We start from the raw sequence: 14210 nt of genomic DNA on the forward strand, positions 1-14210 counted from the left end.
ATTATAAAAGTTAGAATTAAATAAGGTTTATTTGCCTTAATAATATAATTATTATATTAATTAAGCAGTACTAATACTAGTTATGTCTTAGTACCTAGATTAAACTTCTTCATTTAACCTATTTAAAGAAATACTCTGTTTAATTTATTTATTATACTTCTAAAGTATATTATTTAACTTAACTTTCTATACCTTCTAACCCTTCTTATTAATAATATAATAGCTATATTGCGTTAATACTTCTATAAAATAGCTTATAGCTATATAATTATACCTATTATATAATTAGCTATAATCTTAATCTAGCTATTTAGCTTGCCTTAAAGGTAGCTAATAAAGAAAAACTTTATATAATATATATAATAGTTATTATTATTATAAAGAACTTTTTATTAAGAAATAAATTTAACTTGATAAAAGTAATTATATTTAATTATAATTTAATTTAATTCTTTCCCTTTATTTTTAACCTTTTAAGAAGGTATTTAGCCTTTTAGTTTTTTTATTAATAATATAAATAAAGGGACCTCTATAATAGGCTATTATAATAGAAGTTAATATTAATTAAGATTTATCTGCCTTAATAATATAATACTACCTTAACTAAGTAATATAAATACTAGCTATAGGTCTCTTAGCAGCTAGATTAACCTTCTTCCTTTTACCTACCTAAAGGAATACCACGCCTAATTTATCTATTATACTTAAGTATATTACCTAACCTGACTTTTCCTATACCTATTAGTTATACTTACTAATATTAATTATAGCTACTACTACAATACCTGCTATTTATAATACCCTATAGCCTAATTAAGGCTATTATATAACTAACTATAATCTTATTAATATAATTAGACTAGCTCTAAAGTAAGCTTTAAGAAGAAATTACTATATATTATATATAATAGTTATAGCTATTATAAAGAACTTCTTATTAAAGAGGAAATTTAGCCTATTTATAATAGCTATTTTTAATTATAACTTAATTAAGTTAAATAATTATATATATCTAAGTTATTTAAGAAATATAATATTTCTAGCTTAAATTAATTAAAAGCTATTTAAATTAAAAAACTAGAAAAAGCCTTATAATATAACTAGCCTTTAATAATAAAAAAGGTAGCTTTCCTTACTGCCTTTATAGGCTTAAATTTAGCCTAATATATAAAGTAGCTTATTAATATAATTATAAACAAAGAATAGGTATTTTATATCCTTTTTATTATATATAAAAGAGTTAGATAAATATAAGGTAAAGGCAGGGTTTAGAAGTTCTATTAAAGTTAGAATAAAAGGAATTATATTAAGTTTTATATAAGTTAGTTAGTAAAAGTTAAATTAACTTAAAGTTATAATTAGCTTAATTAATTAAATATATATAATATGGCATATAACTAATTAATATTATATAAAAGAATAGATAAAGTGAAATTAGTAAAAAACCAGTAGTTTAAACTAGGGAAATTAATAATAAGCTATTAAATCTTAAAGATTTAAAAATTACTTTAAATAAAGGTTATCTTTTTTAATTAAATAAAATAGCTTTTTTTATTACCTTTATAAATAACTTAGTTATATATAAAAAGTATATAAGTTAGTTATTAAAAGTTAAAGTAAGTTAAAAGTATAACTTAAGTAATTAAATATATATAATAAAATATATAATTAATTAACCTTATATATAAGAATAAATAAAGTAAAATTATTAAAAAAGTAGTAATTTAAATTAGGGATAAAATTACTTATATTTATATATTTTTATTTATTATATAACTAGTTATACTCTTAATTTGGCTATTAGGCCTTCCTTAAAGGTAATTAATAAATAAGAACTATATAACGTATACGATAAGCGAACCAGACAAACAAGCGAACCGGACAGCACACTGTGCGGCTAAAAATAGCCTACCCTATAGCATTTCACCACTAAAATAAAATAGCTAAAAATCCAGTAAAAATAATTTTAAATACAATATAGCTATTTATACTTAAAATCATTTTTATAGATTTTTAACTATTTTATCTTCTATATAAAACTTCATTTATACAGTGTAAATTACAGTATTAACATATTTTATAATAAAACTATATAAAATAAAATAGCTAAAATTCCTAGAAAATTATAATATAAAGATATTTTAGTTAAATAGCTTATCCCTTATTTTTAGCTATTTTAGGCTTAATTTGAATTTTTAAGAATTATTTAAATAATAGCCTTTAAGGTAAGAAGTAAGGTGTCCGGTTTGCTTGTCTGTCCGGTCCGCTTATCGTGTACGTTATAATATATATAAGAATAGTTATTATTATAATAAAACCCCGCCTTTACTATAAGATAAGGTTTAAAATATACTATATAAATATGATTTTTTATATTCCTATTTATGTAATATTAGCTAGCATTTAGCCTATTTATTAATTTAACTATTAGTAGCTAGTTTAACTTTAGTCACTAGGATATATCTAATTAACTATTTAATAACTAACTAAGTGCTAAAACGGGCTAGAGATACTTAAAATAGTAGTATACTTATTTAATTAAAAATTAAAATAGGGTTTATATTAAAAGACTCCTTATTAGAGCTTCTTTTAAAGTATTTAAAATATATAAAAAGATAATTAGGCTTAAATTAGCTATATAAACATAATTAAATACAAATTATTTATATTAATAGATTTAATATAAAAAGAAGATATATATCTCTAATTTATAATAAATCTAATAATATAAATTAATTTCTTAATTAACTATAAATTATAAGTTTCTTTTAAATATAAAATATAATACTTAATATAATATACATTACTTTAAATATTACATTTAATAAAGAAGAATTCTTTAATAGTAATAAAAAGCAAATAAATGAAAAAATTAAAAATTTAACTATAAAAGATATATTTTCTACACCATACCTTTAGCTTTATATAAGGCAATTAAGTCTTAGAGCTTTTTTATTTATAGTTTAAATAGTAAGACCCTTAAAAAAGGCTATTATTATAGAAGTTAGAATTAAATAAGGTTTATTTACTTTAATAATATAATTATTACCTTAATTATGTAATATAATTATTAAAGCTTAATAGCTAAATTAACCTTCTTTTTTTAACTTATTTGAAGGATTATACCTTAATTAACCTTTATAGTATATTATACCTAGTTTATTTATTATACTTCTAGGATATAATATCTATTAAACTGCTAAGTACTAATTAATAAGGTATTTTAATTAAAGGAGCTATTTTCTTAAAATAAAAAAGCTATATAATAATTTACCTCTCTTTTAGAAATTAGCTAGGCTATATTAAAAAGGCCTTAGTTAAATAGTTTAATTAATTAATTAATATTTTTTCCCCCCTTATTTTTAACCTTATAAAAAGGTTATCTAGCTCTTTAGCTTTCTTATTAATAATATAAATAAAGAGACCTCTATAATGAGTTAATATAATAAAGGTTAATATTAGATAAGGTTTATCTTTATTAGTAATATAATTACTACTTTAGCTAAGTAATATAAATACTAGTTCTTAATAGCTAGAGTAACCTTCTTCCTTTAACTTACTTAAAGGACTACTCCTTAATTAACCTCTATAATATACTATGCCTAATTTATTTATTATCCTTAAGTATATTACCTAATATAACTTTTCCTTTATTAATTAGACTTATTAATATTAGTTATAGCTATTATTATATTATTAATTTATAATAGCCTATAGTTTAATTAAGGCTATTATATAATTTATTATAATCTTAGTAATATAATTAAATTTACTTTAAAATAAATTATAAGAAAAGATTATTATATATTATATATAATATTTATAATTATTAAAAAGAACATTAAATTTAATTAAAATAATTATTTTTAATTATAGCTTAATTAAGTTAATTAATTATATAAATTTAAATTACTTAAAAAATATACTATTTTTAGCCTAAATTAATTAAAAGCTATTTAAATTAAAAAAGTTAAGAAAAGCCTTAAGATATAACTGGCTTTTAATAATAAAAGAAATAGCTTTCTTTACTACCTTTATAAGCTTAGCTTAATATAAAGAGTAATTTATTAATAGAATTATAAAGGCAGAATAGGTATTCTATATCCTCCCTATTATATAAATATATAGACTAGGCTAGTTATAGTCTTAGACTTTAAGGGCATAGCAAGGATAGGGAGTTTGTATATAGAGTTAGATAAATATAAGATAAAGGCAGGGTTTAGAAATTCTATTAAAGTTAAAATAAAAGGAATTATATTAAATTTACTTTATATAAGTTAGTTAGCAAAAGTTAAATTAACTTGAAGTTATAACTAGCTTAATTAGTTAAATATATATAATAAAGCATATAACTAATTAACCTTATATATAAGAATAAATAAAGTAAAATTAGTAAAAAAGCAATAGTCTAAACTAGAGATAACTTTTTATTATAACCCTAGTAGTTTTATTATATATACCTTATATTTTCTACTAATTACCCTAGCCTTTAGTAAAAGATATTTAGTATTAAGATTTTATAATTAGAACTAATTTATTATAATTAATATTAATTTACCTAGATTATTATTAATCCCTTAATAACCTTACTAATTACCTAAAAATATTTTTATTATATAAATTATATTTATTAGCATTTTTATAAAACTTAGCTTATTAGTTATTAATAAGATTTCTTTGCCTTAATAAGCCTAACTTATATAATAATTATTAAGAGTTATAATACTTTATTATTACTTATTATAATATCTTATAACTTTATAAATATAAAACCTAATATAAACTAGTTTACCTATTTAAAAACCCTAATTATTATATATTAATAGCTTTTATTTAAAATATATTATATTAATAATTAAGTAATATTATATTATTAAGATATCTAGTAATACTAGCCTAATACTTATTTATATTAAAGCACTACTTAGTATTACTTAGATAATAACTAAAGTCTAATAGCTTTATAATATTATCTATATTCTATAAGCTTAGGTAAATATATATCCTGCTATATTTAATAAGTAAAGTAATAAATAAGACCTTAAAGAAGTACTTAAGCTACTTAAGCTAAAACCCTTTAAAGGCTAAGTTATAAATATAATCCTCTTCCTAACTTAAATAAAGGTTTACTTTTGCCTATATTAAAATAAGCTAAATATACCTATAAAGAAACTCTTATATATTATAAGCCTAATTTAAGGAAAAGGAAAAGATTAATTTAAACTTATTATAAGAGATTTCCTTATAAATTAAAAAAATATATAAGATTAAGATATCTAGAATATATTTAGAAATTAAGATAATTTTAAATAAACCGTTAAAGATAACTTTAGAGTAATTAATAAAGAATAATAAGCTATATTAAAGTTTATTATATTTAAGTAATATAAGTCTTATATTACTTACTTTATTAAACTCTAATAATTTATATTTAAAACTAAATAAAATAATAAAGCCTTAATAGAAATTTATTATAAAGAATTAAAAAAAGAAGCTAAAAATAAACTATACCTAGCTAATAGGCCTAAAGATTTAATTATATATATTATTATAATATAGTTAATAAGCAAGCGCTCCAGATAAGCAAGCGCTTTAAAAATCCCTTAACCTTATATCTAACTATCTAATTAATTAGGTTTTAATTACTTAGTATATTATAATCCTTAAACAAAGCTAGAATCCTTCTTATCTTTTAGGCCTTTTAAAATAACTTAAAATTAAGTCTTTAATATATTATAGATATTTATAAAATTAATTACTTTACTTTATATTATAGGTTTAGAAATATAAAAAAGGTTAAAATTAATATAACTTAAAAACTAAAAATAAATTATTATAATTTAGGTAATTAATATAAAAAGTTAATTGATTATATTATTTATTATTAATATAGGCTAATATTACTTTATAAATTAATATTAAGAATATAACCTTTTAGGAAATTAAATTATTATAATAAGCTAAAATAAATAAATAAAAAATAAACTAGGCCTTAAGTAGCTAAAATACTTTAATTAGTTTATAATTAAATAATTAAATATTTAGTATTATCTTTTAATCCTTAATAGTTATAAAAGCTATAACTTAGCTAATTTTAAGAGATATAATAAAGAGAATAAGATTATTATATTCTTTATACTTACTTATATATCTTATTTACTTTAGCTTCTTAATATTAAGTATTTTAAAATATTAAAATAGGCTTATAACTAAGAAATATAATATTTTAATAAATACTTTATAACTTATATTTTTAAGATTAAGTTCTTTTTATTTTTTATATTATATTTTAAGCTATTTTTATAAAAAGTAATATCTAAAGGGGTTTTAAAAAAGCTAGGCTTATTTTTTATAACTTAAAAATTATAATTTTAAAGTTTAATATATAGCTATAGACCTTAATATTTTTTAAAAAGGCTACTTAATTATTAATATTATAGGCTTTAAAAACCTTAAAAATAATAATTAAGGCCTAATCTTAATCGAAATACCTTAAAAGTAAATTAAAAAGTATTATAGTAGCTCTTTAAAGTTTATTATTAAAGCTTTAAAGTTAATTATTAAGGTAATAAAGGTAATTATATATAAGGTTATCTTATTAAAGGCTAAGCTTTATAATCTTTAAAATATAAATAAAATATTAAGTTAATATTATAAAGTAAAAAAGATTAAATTATAAAAAAAAAGGAATTATTATTATATATAAAGTATTATAAGTAATTAATTAAATATATATTACTATATAAATAATAATTAAATTATTAAAAACTAATAGTTAAAGAAAATTAAATTAATTAAGTAATTAGTAATATAATATATATAATAAATGCAGTTATAATATAAGGACTTATAAGGATATTCTTAAGTTATTTAAGGAGGAGTTTGGTAAGTAAAAGTTACCCTTTTTAAACTATAGCTTAAGCTTTTAAGCTATAGCTTAAAAAGGTTAAGGAATATAAGTTACTTACTTATTTAAGTTACTTGCTTATTAACTATATTAGTAATTAATATTAATAAATAATAATATAAATATAAATAAAAAAAGCTAATTATAAATAAGAAAATAAGTTTAATTTATATTACCTTAATTAATAATATAATAATAATAACTAAAATAACTCTTAAAACTAAAAATAGTAATAAGAGAATTAATAAAATAATACCTTATATAAAATATAAGTAAGACTTATAATACTTAAAAGAACCTAACTAAGTAATTATAATTACTAATAGTAAGATATATTTAAGATTAAAAATTATAATTTTTTTTTCCCTTACCTTTAGCCTTATATAAGGCTATTAAGTTTTTTAGCTTTTTTATTAGTAATTTAAATAATAAGTCCCCTATAGCAGGCTATTATTATAGAAGTTAGAATTAAATAAGGTTTATCTACCTTAATAATATAATTACTACCTTATTTAAGTAATACTAATACTAGTTATATCTTAGTAGCTAGATTAACCTTCTTCCTTTAACTTATCTAAAGGAATACTATACCTAATTTATCTATTACACTTCTATTAAATATATTATTTAACTTAACTTTCCCTTTTAACCCTTCTTATTAATAGCATAATAGCTATACTATATTAATACTTATATAAAATAGCTTATAGCTATATAATTATACCTATTATATAATTAGCTATAATCTTAATCTAGCTATTTAGCTTGCCTTTAAGGTAATTAATAAAGAAAAACTTTATATAATATATATAATAGTTATTAGTATTATAAAGAACTTTTTATTAAGAAATAAATTTAACTTTATTAAGGTAATTATTTTTAATTATAGCTTAATATAATTAATTAATTATATAAAAAAGAGGTATTATATTAATTTAATTAACTTAAATTAAGTTAATAATAAGCTATTAAGTCTTAAAGATTTAAAAATAGACTTAAGAGAAGGTTATCCTCTTTAATTAAATAAGGCAGCTTTTCTTATTACCTTTATAAGCTTAGCTATATATAAAGAGTAGCTCCTTAATATATCTATAAGGGTAGCTAATATTACTAGAGAGCTGCTCTTAAATTAGTATAAGGAGTCTGCATATAGAGTTAGATAAACGCAAGGTAAAGGCAGGGTTCTGTAAAGGAATTATATTAAGTTTACTTTATATAAGTTAGTTAGCAAAAGTTAAATCGATCTTAATTAATTAAATATATATAATAGGGCATATAACTAATTAACCTTATATATAAGAATAGATAAAGTGAAATTAGTGAAAAAGCAGTGGTCTAAACTAGGGATTATAATTATAATAGGAATAGATATAGTATATATAACTGCCTAAAACTATTAAGACTTAGAAATTCAAATTAAGGTAAGTAAACCCTTAAACTAACTTAAATATAAAACTTATAGATATTTATATATACTTAGACTCTAAGAATATATAAAAAAGGCTATATTATTACTAATTTAAAATCTAAATTTAAATTATAAAAATAAAACCTTTACTTAAATAATTTAATTAGGAAACTATAAGACCTATTACTTATATATAAAAAAGCTAATATAAAAGATCTACTAGTAAGAGATAAGGAAATTCAAAATTAAATTTAAAGAGAAAGAAATACTTATAAAAGGGCTAATAACCTAAAATATCTTACTAAGTTAATATAATATAATAAAAATAAGAAAGAAAAGCTTTATAATAACCTAAACTATAGGAAATAATAAAATATATAATAAAAAGAACTTTAAAAATTAAAAAACTAAGAAAGTTATAAACTATAAGAATTCTTAACAAAGGAAAAATAATTACCTCTAATTTAAATAAGCTAGTATAAGTATTTAAAAAGATAAATAATATCTTAATTAAAATAACCCTTTAAGATAAAAAAGAACTATAATAAAAGAATAAGAAGTTAGAAATTAGATTTAAATATATAAATAATAATATATATAAAGTATAAGATATAAAAGAAATATAATATAATAAGCTATATAATACCTTTATAAGGAAAATAAATGCCTTAAATAGAAATAAAAGTAAGAATATTAATTATTATTTAATAAGTTTAGTATTAGATATTATAACTTATATAAAGAATAATATATATAAAGAGCTAAGAAATCTAAAAATACTAGTAAAATTAAAATAATTTATATTAAAATATATTATATTAATAATATTATAAACCTATTATATAAAAAAGAAAAGTTTAATAAATTAGATAATATCTAAATCCTCTTAATATATATAAAATATATAAAGGTTTATAGTTATTATATAAATACTATGAACATAAGCTATATAAATAAATAAAACTTAATAATAACTATTTTCTAATAATTATTCTTAAAATACCTAATAATAAGCCTTACTTATTAAATAGTAATAGAAAAATATCTTATATACATTTAATATAATAACCTTAAAGTAATAATGTATAATTTAATATAACTATTACTAATAAATATATAAAATAAATAGACTTTATTAAGGAATTAAATAATTATAAAAAGAATAGTTAAAAAGCTAAAAAACAATTAAAAGAAATATATAAGGAAAATATAATACCTAAAAATAAAAGAAAATAAAAAAATAAGTTAAATAAAGATATAATTAAAAAGAATCTTTACCTAATTAATTATATAAAAGTATTTAACTAAGCTAAAATTAATATATTAATAAAAATATAAATATTACTAAAGAAATATAATATTAATAAGAAGTAAATAAACTATATATAATAGTAATACACTATTATAAAAATAAGCCTAATAAATATATAAATAATATAAATATAAAACTAAAAAATACTTTAATAGATATTATATAATAAAGAATTTATAATAATTATATAAATAAAAAAGATATTATAATAATAATTATAAATAATTTATTAAGATAATTAAAAAATATAATATATTATTTATAATAAAGTAATAAATATATATAAAGTAAAATAAGAATAACTTAAAGTATAAATACTTTAAGGTTATATAAAGACCTTATATTAAAATGCCTAATATAAAATCTAAATTAAGGGAAATAACTAAATATATATTAATTATAAACCTAAATAAACTTTATTAACTTAAAAATTGTTATATAGCTAAAACTATTATAAATAAAAAAATAAGACCCTTACTATTACTTAATATAAAAGATAATACTTTAATTATAATAATAAAATTATAAACTAAGAGCTTAATTACCTTAAGACTTTATTTAAAGAAAGAATTAAAAATAACTTTAATATCTTTCTTTAAATAAGGAAGTTAATATTCTCCTTAATATAAATTAGCTATAAAGTAAAAACCTATATATTAATTAAAAGACTACTAGGTTATATTCTTAATAACTTAATAATAATAATAAATTAATTATAATAAATAATAAAAGATCTTAAACCCTAATTAAAAAGAATAATATAGTATATATAAAATAAAGAATTTACTACCTTTAATAAAATATAATATAAGTATATAAAAGGCAAAAAGTATAAAATAATAAACTTTAAGTCTTTTAAATATTAATTATATAACCTAAATAAATAATTAAAATATTAAAAATAACTTAAGGAAAAAAATATTAAAATAAATATAAAAATATCTTAAAAAAATATTATATTTATAAAAAACTATTTAAAAAAAACTTAAAATAAAAGTTTTATAATATAATTATTAAGATTATAAATATAACTTAAAATAAATAACTTATATTTTAGAAAATTTATAACTTAATAAAAAAGAATTAATAACCTTAAAGAAATACTAAAATAAAACTAATAAAAGAAATATTAAGATATTTACCTTATTAATAAGATTTTTAATAATATTTATTTCTAAAAAAAATAAGAAATTATAACTTATTATAAATTATAAAAATTAAATACATACCTTTATAATTAAAAATAAGACCTTACTTTTACTTATTATAAAACTTAAAAATTATTTATAAGGTAAATAAATCTTTATTATTTTAGACTTTAAAAAGGTTATAACTAATTTATATTAAAAAAATAAATAAATAAAAAATAATATTTCTAATTAAGTTTAAACTTTTTAAATATTTAATATTACTATTTAGACTTACTAATATATTTATAATATTTTAATAAATAATTAATAATATACTTTAATAATACTTAAATATCCTTAAATATATACTTAAATAATATTTTTATCTTTTTAAATAATAAAAAGAATATAAGAATATATTTAAAAGATTTAAAAGCCTTATAAGATATTAACTTACTAATTAAATTAAAAAAAGGTTACTTTTATATAAAAAAGTAGATTTTTAAGATATATTAATATATTTAAAGAAATTAAGATAAAATAAAAAGATCTTAATAATAATAAATTAGTAATACTTAAAATAATTAAAGAAATATAAAGCTTCTTAAGATTTATTAATTATTATTAATAATTTATTAAAGACTTTAATAAAATTATAAACCTATTTATAAAACTTATAAGAAAAGTAAAACCTTTATATAATAATTAAAAATATAAAAAGTATTTAAATAGTTATAATAAGCTATTTTAATAAACCTATATTAGTTATATTTAATTTAATAAAGAAATAAAACTGAAGATTAATTTATTAAATTTTATATTAAGAAGATATATTAAATAATATAATAATTAAGGTATACTATATTAATTATATTTTACTTATATAAGCTATATAAAGTAAAACTTAATTACCTTATATATAATAAAGAATCTTAGTAATTATTAATTATTTTAAGGAGTTTAGATATTACCTTATAAAAAGTAAATATTAAATTAAAGTCTATATTAATTATTAAAATATGTTATATTTTATAATAATATAAGAACTTAATTAATAATAGTTATATTATATTAAATACTTATATAAATTTAACTAATAATTATTTATTATAAAGGTTTAAATAATAAATAAGCTAATATTATTAACTAATAACTAGATTATAATACTATTATAATAAAAGTTAAAAAATAACTTTCAAAAAAAATAATAAAAGAAAATACTAATTTACTTAATAAGTAAAAACTTTAAAACTGATAAATAATAATAAAGCTATAAACTAGAGGAATAATTAGGAAAAATTTAAAATATTATTATAAGATATAATATTTAAGACCTTATTAAAAGTAAAGTAGAAATATCTATTTATAATAATAAATTATAGGTATTTAAATAATTTAAAGAAGAACTAATATAAGATATATACTAATATCTCTTATATAGCTATTAAAGTATTATAAAAACCATAAAATATATCTAGATATATTATAATTAAAAAGGAATTAAGAAAATAATAAAAAAAGTTATTAAATAATATAACTTATATATAAAACTAAAATATAAAAATATAAGCCTTATAGGCTATTATAGCTATTAGAAATAATAAAGAGATTATAAAGTTTAATTATAATAGACTTTATAATTAAATTACCTTTATTAAAAGAACCTTTAATTAGAATCTTTTATAATAGTATTTTAGTTATAATAAATTAACTTATTAAATTCTCTTATTATATACCTTATAAAGAAGATATAAATATAAAATAACTTACTTATATTTTTTATAATAAGATAGTTAGAGAATATAAGTTATTATATAAAATTCTAATAGATAAAGGAATTATATTTATAAGTAAGTTCTAGTAAGTATTTATAAAATATATAAGACTAAATTACTAATTATTAATAGTTTTTAGATTATAAATAAATAAAAAAACTAAATAAATAAATAAACTAAGTACTAAAATAGTATTTATAATATTATATTGATTATAAATAAAATAATTAGGTATAAAAGTTATTAAGTACCTAATTTACTTATAATAGAATATATAATAAAAATATAGAAACAATACCTTTAATATTAAATTTTAAATTTACTCTAGACCTATATTATATAATATAAAAACTAAAAACACTTAACCTAATTATTATAATTAAATATAAATAATTAAAAGCTTTATATATAGAATTAAAAAGAAAATTAAAATATATTAAAAAATAGATAAAAAAATACTATAATATAAAAACAATTACAAGACTAACCTTTATAAAAGGAAATATAATCTACTTAGCTATAAAACATATTATAATAAAATAACTAAGTTATTTTTTTTCCCTTGCCTTTAGCCTTATATAAGGCTATTAAGCTTTTTAGCTTTTCTATTAATAGTTTAAATAATAACACCCCTATAGCAGGCTATTATTATAAAAGTTAAAATTAAATAAGGTTTATCTACCTTAATAATATAATTACTGCCTTAATTAAGTAATACTAATACTAGTTATATTTTAATAGCTAAATTAACCTTTTTCCTTTAACCTATTTAAAGGATTATACCTTAGTTAACCTTTATAATATATTATACTTAATTTATTTATTATAAAGTATATTATTTAACCTTACTTTTCTTTTTTTAACCTTTTTTATTAATAGTATAATAATTATATTACCTTAATACCTATTATATAAAATAGCTTATAGTTATATAATTATACTTATTATATAACTAATTATAATTTTAATTTAGCTATTAAGCCTACCTTAAAGGCAGCTAATAAAAAAAACTTTATATAATATATATAATAATTATTATTATTATAAAGAACTTTTTATTAAGGGGTAAATCTAACCTTATTAAGGTAATTATTTTTAATTATAACCTAATTAAGTTAATTAGTTTTATAAAAATAAGGTATTATATTAATTTAATTAATTTAAATTAAGTTAATAATAAGCTATTAGGTCTTAAAGACTTAAAAATAGCCTTAAAGGAAGGTTATTTTCTTTAGTTATATAAAGTAGCTTTCCTTATTGCCTTTATAAGCCTAAATTTAGCTATATATAAAGAGTAGCTCTTTAATATATCTATAAGGGCAGCTAATATTACTAAACAGCTAATCTTAAATTAGTAAAGACTAGCCTAGTTAGATAAACGCGGGGTAAAGGCGGAGTTTAAAGGAATTATGTTAAGTTTTGTGTAAGTTAGTTGGCGAAAGTTAAATTAATCTAAAGTCATAACTAGCTTAATTAATTAAATACATATAGTAGGGCATATAACTAATTAACCTTATATATAAGAATAGATAAAGTGAAATTAGTAAAAAAGCAGTAGTTTAAACTAGGGATAACTAAATTATAAATTATATTATAAATATATTAAATTATATAAAATAAAATAAAAAATCTTAAAAAATAATTATAAATTAAACTTATTACTAAAAGTTAGGCTCTA

This window comes from Fusarium redolens (assembly GCF_020744475.1).
Source record: "Fusarium redolens strain MPI-CAGE-AT-0023 chromosome Unknown BKA55scaffold_32, whole genome shotgun sequence".
NCBI lineage: Eukaryota > Fungi > Ascomycota > Sordariomycetes > Hypocreales > Nectriaceae > Fusarium > Fusarium redolens.